A 15,979-nucleotide genomic window follows, 5' to 3' on the forward strand; every position below is an offset into this window, starting at 1 on the left:
AATGCAGATTTTGCAAGAATAGTTTGCAGGTAAAATTTGCAGAGTACCAAAAGTACCAAAACAGCAGAAACCCCACCAAAGTGACCCCATTTTAGAAATTACTTCTCACAATGAATTCATATACACCACAGCATTTCATAGTCAAACATACATGGTTGAAATCATTCAGCTAGTGTCTGATACATGCTTTCTTTATCAGCTATCAGGTTCCCTTTAAATCCTCTTACAGCTAAGTGAAATGGAAATAAACAAAACAGAGGAAAAATTACAAAAAAATAATAATTTGCTCAAATGGAAAAGTTCCCATTTCTCATCTTTTTAACATTTTATTTTCTGTAGATAGTTAAGATTTTTAGGCCTTTTACATTTTCTTTAAATAATCAGTCCACGTGCTTTGTTTATTTTCTCCTTAAAATGTAAAGAATCAAGAAAAATGATGTTGCCGAAACCCGGGATCGAACCAGGGACCTTTAGATCTTCAATCTAACGCTCTCCCATCTGAGCTATTTCGGCCAAACGAAATCAACTTTAGGAGTGCTAGACACTTGGCAAATGTCAAGCGAAACCCCTGAAAGTAGATATTTTTATTTTTGCTTTGACTGGTTTTTGCAGCATGATTTCTATTTGAAACTCCTGCTATTTTGTTGTACATATTTAATAACTTTCATTAACTCTTTGTGAATGAGTAGAAAAAAACAGCAATTTTGACAGAGATTTTTTTACATTTTCAATTTCACTCCATTCATCAGGTTCATTCAAACCCTGTGTTTGTGAGACAGGTGATGGTTGCACATAAAAGACAATGTGCATGCATAATGTTACATCAAGTTTTATTTGTTATTAAATGCAAATAATTGGAGGAAAAAAGGAGACAACAATTTAGAGAAAATATTTTAATGATTGTTAACTTTCAATGTGAAAACATTTGTCCCAAAATGTGCTGAAACTTAGATGTCAGTATCGCATGTGCATTTCAGACTTTAAAACTATGATTACCTACTTTTTAAGCTTTTGTTTATTAAGTATTTTTATGGTCTATTGATGAATGAGGTAATCAAATATGAAATTAGACTTACCGGCAATTCAGTTTATAGAAATCTCCCAGAACAGCTCCATAGGATGTGGAGTCTCCGCCCTAATAGGGAAAGAGAACACAAAGAGTTGAAATAGTCCCGCCCCATTGACCGCCCGCAGTATTTTTATAGTGCCAAGACAGCTAACATATGCACATAAAAACTATTTCACGGTCCTAGAGTTCCGTTTATAGACGACAATTTCAGATTCACCCCAAAGACTCCCAGGTAGTGGTAACTTTGGGATCAGGTTTTTTAAGGCCCATTGCTAAGTTTGGTTTGATCCCCATCTAATCAATAATTGACTGAGAATCTGTATAGTTTCATGAAAAGGTGATGTCAGAAGTGGGATTTGAACCCACGCCTCCAAGAGAGACTGCGACCTGAACGCAGCGCCTTAGACCGCTCAGCCATCCTGACTTCTTGTGGATTCTGTGCCTTAACTCTTTCCAAGTTAGTCAGCAGAAATATGACCAGTAATTGTCATTGAAAATTATTTTCAAATATTTAATATTACAGTTTTTATTTCAATACATTTGTTTAAACTATTAGTTATCAAGCCTATTTTGAGCTAAATGGCCAAGCCCCATTTTAAAAAAATATGACTTTTATCACTGTATGCAGTAATAACTCTGGAATGCTTCTACATATCCCCGTAATTCTGAAAGTGTTTTTTGTGACACATTGTACTTTACATTAACTGTAAATTTAGGTCAATATATTTTTAGTTTTTTTCTGTGAAAATATCTAAAGTTTGTTTAAAATTTTGAAATATTAGTCATTTTTATTCTTTGACTGCTTATATCCTTAAACCAACTTGTCGCACCACACAAAAATGTAAATAAATAGCATTTTTCATATGTGTACTTTTTGTCAGCATTCACTTTCAAACCTCCTTTTGTTTTGTTAGGATGTTAGAAATGTTAGATTTCTCACAAAATGCGGTGATGCACCATATTTCTTCAGAATCTACTGTTTGGCCACACAGCAGGGCTTTGAAAATAAGTGCGCTATTTGGATTTTGGAATGCAGATTTTGCAAGAATAGTTTGCAGGTAAAATTTGCAGAGTACCAAAAGTACCAAAACAGCAGAAACCCCACCAAAGTGACCCCATTTTAGAAATTACTTCTCACAATGAATTCATATACACCACAGCATTTCATAGTCAAACATACATGGTTGAAATCATTCAGCTAGTGTCTGATACATGCTTTCTTTATCAGCTATCAGGTTCCCTTTAAATCCTCTTACAGCTAAGTGAAATGGAAATAAACAAAACAGAGGAAAAATTACAAAAAAATAATAATTTGCTCAAATGGAAAAGTTCCCATTTCTCATCTTTTTAACATTTTATTTTCTGTAGATAGTTAAGATTTTTAGGCCTTTTACATTTTCTTTAAATAATCAGTCCACGTGCTTTGTTTATTTTCTCCTTAAAATGTAAAGAATCAAGAAAAATGATGTTGCCGAAACCCGGGATCGAACCAGGGACCTTTAGATCTTCAATCTAACGCTCTCCCATCTGAGCTATTTCGGCCAAACGAAAACAACTTTAGGAGTGCTAGACACTTGGCAAATGTCAAGCGAAACCCCTGAAAGTAGATATTTTTATTTTTGCTTTGACTGGTTTTTGCAGCATGATTTCTATTTGAAACTCCTGCTATTTTGTTGTACATATTTAATAACTTTCATTAACTCTTTGTGAATGAGTAGAAAAAAACAGCAATTTTGACAGAGATTTTTTTACATTTTCAATTTGACTCCATTCATCAGGTTCATTCAAACCCTGTGTTTGTGAGACAGGTGATGGTTGCACTTAAAAGACAATGTGCATGTATAATGTTACATCAAGTTTTATTTGTTATTAAATGCAAATAATTGGAGGAAAAAAGGAGACAACAATTTAGAGAAAATATTTTAATGATTGTTAACTTTCAATGTGAAAACATTTGTCCCAAAATGTGCTGAAACTTAGATGTCAGTATCGCATGTGCATTTCAGACTTTAAAACTATGATTACCTACTTTTTAAGCTTTTGTTTATTAAGTATTTTTATGGTCTATTGATGAATGAGGTAATCAAATATGAAATTAGACTTACCGGCAATTCAGTTTATAGAAATCTCCCAGAACAGCTCCATAGGATGTGGAGTCTCCGCCCTAATAGGGAAAGAGAACACAAAGAGTTGAAATAGTCCCGCCCCATTGACCGCCCGCAGTATTTTTATAGAGCCAAGACAGCTAACATATGCACATAAAAACTATTTCACGGTCCTAGAGTTCCGTTTATAGACGACAATTTCAGATTCACCCCAAAGACTCCCAGGTAGTGGTAACTTTGGGATCAGGTTTTTTAAGGCCCATTGCTAAGTTTGGTTTGATCCCCATCTAATCAATAATTGACTGAGAATCTGTATAGTTTCATGAAAAGGTGATGTCAGAAGTGGGATTTGAACCCACGCCTCCAAGAGAGACTGCGACCTGAACGCAGCGCCTTAGACCGCTCAGCCATCCTGACTACTTGTGGATTCTGTGCCTTAACTCTTTCCAAGTTAGTCAGCAGAAATATGACCAGTAATTGTCATTGAAAATTATTTTCAAATATTTAATATTACAGTTTTTATTTCAATACATTTGTTTAAACTATTAGTTATCAAGCCTATTTTGAGCTAAATGGCCAAGCCCCATTTTAAAAAAATATGACTTTTATCACTGTATGCAGTAATAACTCTGGAATGCTTCTACATATCCCCGTAATTCTGAAAGTGTTTTTTGTGACACATTGTACTTTACATTAACTGTAAATTTAGGTCAATATATTTTTAGTTTTTTTCTGTGAAAATATCTAAAGTTTGTTTAAAATTTTGAAATATTAGTCATTTTTATTCTTTGACTGCTTATATCCTTAAACCAACTTGTCGCACCACACAAAAATGTAAATAAATAGCATTTTTCATATGTGTACTTTTTGTCAGCATTCACTTTCAAACCTCCTTTTGTTTTGTTAGGATGTTAAAAATGTTAGATTTCTCACAAAATGCGGTGATGCACCATATTTCTTCAGAATCTACTGTTTGGCCACACAGCAGGGCTTTGAAAATAAGAGCGCTATTTGGATTTTGGAATGCAGATTTTGCAAGAATAGTTTGCAGGTAAAATTTGCAGAGTACCAAAAGTACCAAAACAGCAGAAACCCCACCAAAGTGACCCCATTTTAGAAATTACTTCTCACAATGAATTCATATACACCACAGCATTTCATAGTCAAACATACATGGTTGAAATCATTCAGCTAGTGTCTGATACATGCTTTCTTTATCAGCTATCAGGTTCCCTTTAAATCCTCTTACAGCTAAGTGAAATGGAAATAAACAAAACAGAGGAAAAATTACAAAAAAATAATAATTTGCTCAAATGGAAAAGTTCCCATTTCTCATCTTTTTAACATTTTATTTTCTGTAGATAGTTAAGATTTTTAGGCCTTTTACATTTTCTTTAAATAATCAGTCCACGTGCTTTGTTTATTTTCTCCTTAAAATGTAAAGAATCAAGAAAAATGATGTTGCCGAAACCCGGGATCGAACCAGGGACCTTTAGATCTTCAATCTAACGCTCTCCCATCTGAGCTATTTCGGCCAAACGAAAACAACTTTAGGAGTGCTAGACACTTGGCAAATGTCAAGCGAAACCCCTGAAAGTAGATATTTTTATTTTTGCTTTGACTGGTTTTTGCAGCATGATTTCTATTTGAAACTCCTGCTATTTTGTTGTACATATTTAATAACTTTCATTAACTCTTTGTGAATGAGTAGAAAAAAACAGCAATTTTGACAGAGATTTTTTTACATTTTCAATTTGACTCCATTCATCAGGTTCATTCAAACCCTGTGTTTGTGAGACAGGTGATGGTTGCACTTAAAAGACAATGTGCATGTATAATGTTACATCAAGTTTTATTTGTTATTAAATGCAAATAATTGGAGGAAAAAAGGAGACAACAATTTAGAGAAAATATTTTAATGATTGTTAACTTTCAATGTGAAAACATTTGTCCCAAAATGTGCTGAAACTTAGATGTCAGTATCGCATGTGCATTTCAGACTTTAAAACTATGATTACCTACTTTTTAAGCTTTTGTTTATTAAGTATTTTTATGGTCTATTGATGAATGAGGTAATCAAATATGAAATTAGACTTACCGGCAATTCAGTTTATAGAAATCTCCCAGAACAGCCCCATAGGATGTGGAGTCTCCGCCCTAATAGGGAAAGAGAACACAAAGAGTTGAAATAGTCCCGCCCCATTGACCGCCCGCAGTATTTTTATAGAGCCAAGACAGCTAACATATGCACATAAAAACTATTTCACGGTCCTAGAGTTCCGTTTATAGACGACAATTTCAGATTCACCCCAAAGACTCCCAGGTAGTGGTAACTTTGGGATCAGGTTTTTTAAGGCCCATTGCTAAGTTTGGTTTGATCCCCATCTAATCAATAATTGACTGAGAATCTGTATAGTTTCATGAAAAGGTGATGTCAGAAGTGGGATTTGAACCCACGACTCCAAGAGAGACTGCGACCTGAACGCAGCGCCTTAGACCGCTCAGCCATCCTGACTTCTTGTGGATTCTGTGCCTTAACTCTTTCCAAGTTAGTCAGCAGAAATATGACCAGTAATTGTCATTGAAAATTATTTTCAAATATTTAATATTACAGTTTTTATTTCAATACATTTGTTTAAACTATTAGTTATCAAGCCTATTTTGAGCTAAATGGCCAAGCCCCATTTTAAAAAAATATGACTTTTATCACTGTATGCAGTAATAACTCTGGAATGCTTCTACATATCCCCGTAATTCTGAAAGTTTTTTTTGTGACACATTGTACTTTACATTAACTGTAAATTTAGGTCAATATATTTTTAGTTTTTTTCTGTGAAAATATCTAAAGTTTGTTTAAAATTTTGAAATATTAGTCATTTTTATTCTTTGACTGCTTATATCCTTAAACCAACTTGTCGCACCACACAAAAATGTAAATAAATAGCATTTTTCATATGTGTACTTTTTGTCAGCATTCACTTTCAAACCTCCTTTTGTTTTGTTAGGATGTTAGAAATGTTAGATTTCTCACAAAATGCGGTGATGCACCATATTTCTTCAGAATCTACTGTTTGGCCACACAGCAGGGCTTTGAAAATAAGAGCGCTATTTGGATTTTGGAATGCAGATTTTGCAAGAATAGTTTGCAGGTAAAATTTGCAGAGTACCAAAAGTACCAAAACAGCAGAAACCCCACCAAAGTGACCCCATTTTAGAAATTACTTCTCACAATGAATTCATATACACCACAGCATTTCATAGTCAAACATACATGGTTGAAATCATTCAGCTAGTGTCTGATACATGCTTTCTTTATCAGCTATCAGGTTCCCTTTAAATCCTCTTACAGCTAAGTGAAATGGAAATAAACAAAACAGAGGAAAAATTACAAAAAAATAATAATTTGCTCAAATGGAAAAGTTCCCATTTCTCATCTTTTTAACATTTTATTTTCTGTAGATAGTTAAGATTTTTAGGCCTTTTACATTTTCTTTAAATAATCAGTCCACGTGCTTTGTTTATTTTCTCCTTAAAATGTAAAGAATCAAGAAAAATGATGTTGCCGAAACCCGGGATCGAACCAGGGACCTTTAGATCTTCAATCTAACGCTCTCCCATCTGAGCTATTTCGGCCAAACGAAAACAACTTTAGGAGTGCTAGACACTTGGCAAATGTCAAGCGAAACCCCTGAAAGTAGATATTTTTATTTTTGCTTTGACTGGTTTTTGCAGCATGATTTCTATTTGAAACTCCTGCTATTTTGTTGTACATATTTAATAACTTTCATTAACTCTTTGTGAATGAGTAGAAAAAAACAGCAATTTTGACAGAGATTTTTTTACATTTTCAATTTGACTCCATTCATCAGGTTCATTCAAACCCTGTGTTTGTGAGACAGGTGATGGTTGCACTTAAAAGACAATGTGCATGTATAATGTTACATCAAGTTTTATTTGTTATTAAATGCAAATAATTGGAGGAAAAAAGGAGACAACAATTTAGAGAAAATATTTTAATGATTGTTAACTTTCAATGTGAAAACATTTGTCCCAAAATGTGCTGAAACTTAGATGTCAGTATCGCATGTGCATTTCAGACTTTAAAACTATGATTACCTACTTTTTAAGCTTTTGTTTATTAAGTATTTTTATGGTCTATTGATGAATGAGGTAATCAAATATGAAATTAGACTTACCGGCAATTCAGTTTATAGAAATCTCCCAGAACAGCCCCATAGGATGTGGAGTCTCCGCCCTAATAGGGAAAGAGAACACAAAGAGTTGAAATAGTCCCGCCCCATTGACCGCCCGCAGTATTTTTATAGAGCCAAGACAGCTAACATATGCACATAAAAACTATTTCACGGTCCTAGAGTTCCGTTTATAGACGACAATTTCAGATTCACCCCAAAGACTCCCAGGTAGTGGTAACTTTGGGATCAGGTTTTTTAAGGCCCATTGCTAAGTTTGGTTTGATCCCCATCTAATCAATAATTGACTGAGAATCTGTATAGTTTCATGAAAAGGTGACTCCCAGGTAGTGGTAACTTTGGGATCAGGTTTTTTAAGGCCCATTGCTAAGTTTGGTTTGATCCCCATCTAATCAATAATTGACTGAGAATCTGTATAGTTTCATGAAAAGGTGATGTCAGAAGTGGGATTTGAACCCACGACTCCAAGAGAGACTGCGACCTGAACGCAGCGCCTTAGACTGCTCAGCCATCCTGACTTCTTGTGGATTCTGTGCCTTAACTCTTTCCAAGTTAGTCAGCAGAAATATGACCAGTAATTGTCATTGAAAATTATTTTCAAATATTTAATATTACAGTTTTTATTTCAATACATTTGTTTAAACTATTAGTTATCAAGCCTATTTTGAGCTAAATGGCCAAGCCCCATTTTAAAAAAATATGACTTTTATCACTGTATGCAGTAATAACTCTGGAATGCTTCTACATATCCCCGTAATTCTGAAAGTTTTTTTTGTGACACATTGTACTTTACATTAACTGTAAATTTAGGTCAATATATTTTTAGTTTTTTTCTGTGAAAATATCTAAAGTTTGTTTAAAATTTTGAAATATTAGTCATTTTTATTCTTTGACTGCTTATATCCTTAAACCAACTTGTCGCACCACACAAAAATGTAAATAAATAGCATTTTTCATATGTGTACTTTTTGTCAGCATTCACTTTCAAACCTCCTTTTGTTTTGTTAGGATGTTAGAAATGTTAGATTTCTCACAAAATGCGGTGATGCACCATATTTCTTCAGAATCTACTGTTTGGCCACACAGCAGGGCTTTGAAAATAAGAGCGCTATTTGGATTTTGGAATGCAGATTTTGCAAGAATAGTTTGCAGGTAAAATTTGCAGAGTACCAAAAGTACCAAAACAGCAGAAACCCCACCAAAGTGACCCCATTTTAGAAATTACTTCTCACAATGAATTCATATACACCACAGCATTTCATAGTCAAACATACATGGTTGAAATCATTCAGCTAGTGTCTGATACATGCTTTCTTTATCAGCTATCAGGTTCCCTTTAAATCCTCTTACAGCTAAGTGAAATGGAAATAAACAAAACAGAGGAAAAATTACAAAAAAATAATAATTTGCTCAAATGGAAAAGTTCCCATTTCTCATCTTTTTAACATTTTATTTTCTGTAGATAGTTAAGATTTTTAGGCCTTTTACATTTTCTTTAAATAATCAGTCCACGTGCTTTGTTTATTTTCTCCTTAAAATGTAAAGAATCAAGAAAAATGATGTTGCCGAAACCCGGGATCGAACCAGGGACCTTTAGATCTTCAATCTAACGCTCTCCCATCTGAGCTATTTCGGCCAAACGAAAACAACTTTAGGAGTGCTAGACACTTGGCAAATGTCAAGCGAAACCCCTGAAAGTAGATATTTTTATTTTTGCTTTGACTGGTTTTTGCAGCATGATTTCTATTTGAAACTCCTGCTATTTTGTTGTACATATTTAATAACTTTCATTAACTCTTTGTGAATGAGTAGAAAAAAACAGCAATTTTGACAGAGATTTTTTTACATTTTCAATTTGACTCCATTCATCAGGTTCATTCAAACCCTGTGTTTGTGAGACAGGTGATGGTTGCACTTAAAAGACAATGTGCATGTATAATGTTACATCAAGTTTTATTTGTTATTAAATGCAAATAATTGGAGGAAAAAAGGAGACAACAATTTAGAGAAAATATTTTAATGATTGTTAACTTTCAATGTGAAAACATTTGTCCCAAAATGTGCTGAAACTTAGATGTCAGTATCGCATGTGCATTTCAGACTTTAAAACTATGATTACCTACTTTTTAAGCTTTTGTTTATTAAGTATTTTTATGGTCTATTGATGAATGAGGTAATCAAATATGAAATTAGACTTACCGGCAATTCAGTTTATAGAAATCTCCCAGAACAGCCCCATAGGATGTGGAGTCTCCGCCCTAATAGGGAAAGAGAACACAAAGAGTTGAAATAGTCCCGCCCCATTGACCGCCCGCAGTATTTTTATAGAGCCAAGACAGCTAACATATGCACATAAAAACTATTTCACGGTCCTAGAGTTCCGTTTATAGACGACAATTTCAGATTCACCCCAAAGACTCCCAGGTAGTGGTAACTTTGGGATCAGGTTTTTTAAGGCCCATTGCTAAGTTTGGTTTGATCCCCATCTAATCAATAATTGACTGAGAATCTGTATAGTTTCATGAAAAGGTGACTCCCAGGTAGTGGTAACTTTGGGATCAGGTTTTTTAAGGCCCATTGCTAAGTTTGGTTTGATCCCCATCTAATCAATAATTGACTGAGAATCTGTATAGTTTCATGAAAAGGTGATGTCAGAAGTGGGATTTGAACCCACGACTCCAAGAGAGACTGCGACCTGAACGCAGCGCCTTAGACTGCTCAGCCATCCTGACTTCTTGTGGATTCTGTGCCTTAACTCTTTCCAAGTTAGTCAGCAGAAATATGACCAGTAATTGTCATTGAAAATTATTTTCAAATATTTAATATTACAGTTTTTATTTCAATACATTTGTTTAAACTATTAGTTATCAAGCCTATTTTGAGCTAAATGGCCAAGCCCCATTTTAAAAAAATATGACTTTTATCACTGTATGCAGTAATAACTCTGGAATGCTTCTACATATCCCCGTAATTCTGAAAGTTTTTTTTGTGACACATTGTACTTTACATTAACTGTAAATTTAGGTCAATATATTTTTAGTTTTTTTCTGTGAAAATATCTAAAGTTTGTTTAAAATTTTGAAATATTAGTCATTTTTATTCTTTGACTGCTTATATCCTTAAACCAACTTGTCGCACCACACAAAAATGTAAATAAATAGCATTTTTCATATGTGTACTTTTTGTCAGCATTCACTTTCAAACCTCCTTTTGTTTTGTTAGGATGTTAGAAATGTTAGATTTCTCACAAAATGCGGTGATGCACCATATTTCTTCAGAATCTACTGTTTGGCCACACAGCAGGGCTTTGAAAATAAGAGCGCTATTTGGATTTTGGAATGCAGATTTTGCAAGAATAGTTTGCAGGTAAAATTTGCAGAGTACCAAAAGTACCAAAACAGCAGAAACCCCACCAAAGTGACCCCATTTTAGAAATTACTTCTCACAATGAATTCATATACACCACAGCATTTCATAGTCAAACATACATGGTTGAAATCATTCAGCTAGTGTCTGATACATGCTTTCTTTATCAGCTATCAGGTTCCCTTTAAATCCTCTTACAGCTAAGTGAAATGGAAATAAACAAAACAGAGGAAAAATTACAAAAAAATAATAATTTGCTCAAATGGAAAAGTTCCCATTTCTCATCTTTTTAACATTTTATTTTCTGTAGATAGTTAAGATTTTTAGGCCTTTTACATTTTCTTTAAATAATCAGTCCACGTGCTTTGTTTATTTTCTCCTTAAAATGTAAAGAATCAAGAAAAATGATGTTGCCGAAACCCGGGATCGAACCAGGGACCTTTAGATCTTCAATCTAACGCTCTCCCATCTGAGCTATTTCGGCCAAACGAAAACAACTTTAGGAGTGCTAGACACTTGGCAAATGTCAAGCGAAACCCCTGAAAGTAGATATTTTTATTTTTGCTTTGACTGGTTTTTGCAGCATGATTTCTATTTGAAACTCCTGCTATTTTGTTGTACATATTTAATAACTTTCATTAACTCTTTGTGAATGAGTAGAAAAAAACAGCAATTTTGACAGAGATTTTTTTACATTTTCAATTTGACTCCATTCATCAGGTTCATTCAAACCCTGTGTTTGTGAGACAGGTGATGGTTGCACTTAAAAGACAATGTGCATGTATAATGTTACATCAAGTTTTATTTGTTATTAAATGCAAATAATTGGAGGAAAAAAGGAGACAACAATTTAGAGAAAATATTTTAATGATTGTTAACTTTCAATGTGAAAACATTTGTCCCAAAATGTGCTGAAACTTAGATGTCAGTATCGCATGTGCATTTCAGACTTTAAAACTATGATTACCTACTTTTTAAGCTTTTGTTTATTAAGTATTTTTATGGTCTATTGATGAATGAGGTAATCAAATATGAAATTAGACTTACCGGCAATTCAGTTTATAGAAATCTCCCAGAACAGCCCCATAGGATGTGGAGTCTCCGCCCTAATAGGGAAAGAGAACACAAAGAGTTGAAATAGTCCCGCCCCATTGACCGCCCGCAGTATTTTTATAGAGCCAAGACAGCTAACATATGCACATAAAAACTATTTCACGGTCCTAGAGTTCCGTTTATAGACGACAATTTCAGATTCACCCCAAAGACTCCCAGGTAGTGGTAACTTTGGGATCAGGTTTTTTAAGGCCCATTGCTAAGTTTGGTTTGATCCCCATCTAATCAATAATTGACTGAGAATCTGTATAGTTTCATGAAAAGGTGACTCCCAGGTAGTGGTAACTTTGGGATCAGGTTTTTTAAGGCCCATTGCTAAGTTTGGTTTGATCCCCATCTAATCAATAATTGACTGAGAATCTGTATAGTTTCATGAAAAGGTGATGTCAGAAGTGGGATTTGAACCCACGACTCCAAGAGAGACTGCGACCTGAACGCAGCGCCTTAGACTGCTCAGCCATCCTGACTTCTTGTGGATTCTGTGCCTTAACTCTTTCCAAGTTAGTCAGCAGAAATATGACCAGTAATTGTCATTGAAAATTATTTTAAAATATTTAATATTACAGTTTTTATTTCAATACATTTGTTTAAACTATTAGTTATCAAGCCTATTTTGAGCTAAATGGCCAAGCCCCATTTTAAAAAAATATGACTTTTATCACTGTATGCAGTAATAACTCTGGAATGCTTCTACATATCCCCGTAATTCTGAAAGTTTTTTTTGTGACACATTGTACTTTACATTAACTGTAAATTTAGGTCAATATATTTTTAGTTTTTTTCTGTGAAAATATCTAAAGTTTGTTTAAAATTTTGAAATATTAGTCATTTTTATTCTTTGACTGCTTATATCCTTAAACCAACTTGTCGCACCACACAAAAATGTAAATAAATAGCATTTTTCATATGTGTACTTTTTGTCAGCATTCACTTTCAAACCTCCTTTTATTTTGTTAGGATGTTAGAAATGTTAGATTTCTCACAAAATGCGGTGATGCACCATATTTCTTCAGAATCTACTGTTTGGCCACACAGCAGGACTTTGAAAATAAGAGCGCTATTTGGATTTTGGAATGCAGATTTTGCAAGAATAGATTGCAGGTAAAATTTGCAGAGTACCAAAAGTACCAAAACAGCAGAAACCCCCCCAAAGTGACCCCATTTTAGAAATTACTTCTCACAATGAATTCATATACACCACAGCATTTCATAGTCAAATATACATGGTTGAAATCATTCAGCTAGTGTCTGATACATGCTTTCTTTATCAGCTATCAGGTTCCCTTTAAATCCTCTTACAGCTAAGTGAAATGAAAATAAACAAAACAGGAAAAATTACAAAAAAATAATAATTTGCTCAAATGGAAAAGTTCCCATTTCTCATCTTTTTAACATTTTATTTTCTGTAGATAGTTAAGATTTTTAGGCCTTTTACATTTTCTTTAAATAATCAGTCCACGTGCTTTGTTTATTTTCTCCTTAAAATGTAAAGAATCAAGAAAAATGATGTTGCCGAAACACGGGATCGAACCAGGAACCTTTAGATCTTCAGTCTAACGCTCTCCCATCTGAGCTATTTCGGCCAAACGAAAACAACTTTAGGAGTGCTAGACACTTGGCAAATGTCAAGCGAAACCCCTGAAAGTAGATATTTTTATTTTTGCTTTGACTGGTTTTTGCAGCATGATTTCTATTTGAAACTCCTGCTATTTTGTTGTACATATTTAATAACTTTCATTAACTCTTTGTGAATGAGTAGAAAAAAACAGCAATTTTGACAGATTTTTTTACATTTTCAATTTGACTCCATTCATCAGGTTCATTCAAACCCTGTGTTTGTGAGACAGGTGATGGTTGCACATAAAAGACAATGTGCATGCATAATGTTACATCAAGTTTTATTTGTTATTAAATGCAAATAATTGGAGGAAAAAAGGAGACAACAATTTAGAGAAAATATTTTAATGATTGTTAACTTTCAATGTGAAAACATTTGTCCCAAAATGTGCTGAAACTTAGATGTCAGTATCGCATGTGCATTTCAGACTTTAAAACTATGATTACCTACTTTTTAAGCTTTTGTTTATTAAGTATTTTTATGGTCTATTGATCAATGAGGTAATCAAATATGAAATAAGACTTACCGGCAATTCAGTTTATAGAAATCTCCCAGAACAGCCCCATAGGAAGTGGAGTCTCCGCCCTAATAGGGAAAGAGAACACAAAGAGTTGAAATAGTCCCGCCCCATTGACCACCCGCAGTATTTTTATAGAGCCAAGACAGCTAACATATGCACATAAAAACTATTTCACGGTCCTAGAGTTCCGTTTATAGACGACAATTTCAGATTCACCCCAAAGACTCCCAGGTAGTGGTAACTTTGGGATCAGGTTTTTTAAGGCCCATTGCTAAGTTTGGTTTGATCCCCATCTAATCAATAATTGACTGAGAATCTGTATAGTTTCATGAAAAGGTGATGTCAGAAGTGGGATTTGAACCCACACCTCCAAGAGAGACTGTGACCTGAACGCAGCGCCTTAGACCGCTCGGCAATCCTGACTTCTTGTGGATTCTGTGCCTTAACTCTTTCCAAGTTAGTCAGAAGAAATATGACCAGTAATTGTCATTGAAAATTATTTTAAAATATTTAATATTACAGTTTTTATTTCAATACATTTGTTTAAACTATTAGTTATCAAGCCTATTTTGAGCTAAATGGCCAAGCCCCATTTTAAAAAAATATGACTTTTATCACTGTATGCAGTAATAACTCTGGAATGCTTCTACATATCCCCGTAATTCTGAAAGTGTTTTTTGTGACACATTGTACTTTACATTAACTGTAAATTTAGGTCAATATATTTTTAGTTTTTTTCTGTGAAAATATCTAAAGTTTGTTTAAAATTTTGAAATATTAGTCATTTTTATTCTTTGACTGCTTATATCCTTAAACCAACTTGTCGCACCACACAAAAATGTAAATAAATAGCATTTTTCATATGTGTACTTTTTGTCAGCATTCACTTTCAAACCTCCTTTTGTTTTGTTAGGATGTTAGAAATGTTAGATTTCTCACAAAATGCGGTGATGCACCATATTTCTTCAGAATCTACTGTTTGGCCACACAGCAGGGCTTTGAAAATAAGAGCGCTATTTGGATTTTGGAATGCAGATTTTGCAAGAATAGTTTGCAGGTAAAATTTGCAGAGTACCAAAAGTACCAAAACAGCAGAAACCCCACCAAAGTGACCCCATTTTAGAAATTACTTCTCACAATGAATTCATATACACCACAGCATTTCATAGTCAAACATACATGGTTGAAATCATTCAGCTAGTGTCTGATACATGCTTTCTTTATCAGCTATCAGGTTCCCTTCAAATCCTCTTACAGCTAAGTGAAATGGAAATAAACAAAACAGAGGAAAAATTACAAAAAAAAATAATAATTTGCTCAAATGGAAAAGTTCCCATTTCTCATCTTTTTAACATTTTATTTTCTGTAGATAGTTAAGATTTTTAGGCCTTTTACATTTTCTTTAAATAATCAGTCCACGTGCTTTGTTTATTTTCTCCTTAAAATGTAAAGAATCAAGAAAAATGATGTTGCCGAAACCCGGGATCGAACCAGGGACCTTTAGATCTTCAATCTAACGCTCTCCCATCTGAGCTATTTCGGCCAAACGAAAACAATTTTAGGAGTGCTAGACACTTGGCAAATGTCAAGCGAAACCCCTGAAAGTAGATATTTTTATTTTTGCTTTGACTGGTTTTTGCAGCATGATTTCTATTTGAAACTCCTGCTATTTTGTTGTACATATTTAATAACTTTCATTAACTCTTTGTGAATGAGTAGAAAAAAACAGCAATTTTGACAGAGATTTTTTTACATTTTCAATTTGACTCCATTCATCAGGTTCATTCAAACCCTGTGTTTGTGAGACAGGTGATGGTTGCACATAAAAGACAATGTGCATGCATAATGTTACATCAAGTTTTATTTGTTATTAAATGCAAATAATTGGAGGAAAAAAGGAGACAACAATTTAGAGAAAATATTTTAATGATTGTTAACTTTCAATGTGAAAACATTTGTCCCAAAATGTGCTGAAAC

The 15,979-nt window shown here is 33.9% G+C and overlaps 10 non-coding genes across 10 annotated transcripts; all 10 read right to left on the reverse strand.

Annotated features, from left to right (window-relative positions):
- Nucleotides 1-440: 440 nt before the first annotated feature.
- TRNAF-GAA (transfer RNA phenylalanine (anticodon GAA)) lies at nucleotides 441-513 on the reverse strand. The gene has a single exon. It is a non-coding gene; the product is annotated as a tRNA-Phe (tRNA).
- An 897-nt stretch (nucleotides 514-1,410) lies between these two features.
- TRNAL-CAG (transfer RNA leucine (anticodon CAG)) lies at nucleotides 1,411-1,493 on the reverse strand. The gene has a single exon. It is a non-coding gene; the product is annotated as a tRNA-Leu (tRNA).
- A 1,045-nt stretch (nucleotides 1,494-2,538) lies between these two features.
- On the reverse strand, nucleotides 2,539-2,611 carry TRNAF-GAA (transfer RNA phenylalanine (anticodon GAA)). Its single transcript has one exon. It is a non-coding gene; the product is annotated as a tRNA-Phe (tRNA).
- An 897-nt stretch (nucleotides 2,612-3,508) lies between these two features.
- TRNAL-CAG (transfer RNA leucine (anticodon CAG)) lies at nucleotides 3,509-3,591 on the reverse strand. The gene has a single exon. It is a non-coding gene; the product is annotated as a tRNA-Leu (tRNA).
- Nucleotides 3,592-4,636: 1,045 nt separating this feature from the next.
- TRNAF-GAA (transfer RNA phenylalanine (anticodon GAA)) lies at nucleotides 4,637-4,709 on the reverse strand. The gene has a single exon. It is a non-coding gene; the product is annotated as a tRNA-Phe (tRNA).
- An 897-nt stretch (nucleotides 4,710-5,606) lies between these two features.
- Nucleotides 5,607-5,689, reverse strand: TRNAL-CAG (transfer RNA leucine (anticodon CAG)). Its single transcript has one exon. It is a non-coding gene; the product is annotated as a tRNA-Leu (tRNA).
- Nucleotides 5,690-6,734: 1,045 nt separating this feature from the next.
- Nucleotides 6,735-6,807, reverse strand: TRNAF-GAA (transfer RNA phenylalanine (anticodon GAA)). The gene has a single exon. It is a non-coding gene; the product is annotated as a tRNA-Phe (tRNA).
- A 2,141-nt stretch (nucleotides 6,808-8,948) lies between these two features.
- TRNAF-GAA (transfer RNA phenylalanine (anticodon GAA)) lies at nucleotides 8,949-9,021 on the reverse strand. Its single transcript has one exon. It is a non-coding gene; the product is annotated as a tRNA-Phe (tRNA).
- A 2,141-nt stretch (nucleotides 9,022-11,162) lies between these two features.
- TRNAF-GAA (transfer RNA phenylalanine (anticodon GAA)) lies at nucleotides 11,163-11,235 on the reverse strand. The gene has a single exon. It is a non-coding gene; the product is annotated as a tRNA-Phe (tRNA).
- Nucleotides 11,236-15,472: 4,237 nt separating this feature from the next.
- On the reverse strand, nucleotides 15,473-15,545 carry TRNAF-GAA (transfer RNA phenylalanine (anticodon GAA)). The gene has a single exon. It is a non-coding gene; the product is annotated as a tRNA-Phe (tRNA).
- Nucleotides 15,546-15,979: the final 434 nt, after the last annotated feature.

This window comes from Ranitomeya variabilis, chromosome 4 (genome assembly GCF_051348905.1).
Source record: "Ranitomeya variabilis isolate aRanVar5 chromosome 4, aRanVar5.hap1, whole genome shotgun sequence".
NCBI classification, from domain to species: Eukaryota; Metazoa; Chordata; class Amphibia; order Anura; family Dendrobatidae; genus Ranitomeya; species Ranitomeya variabilis.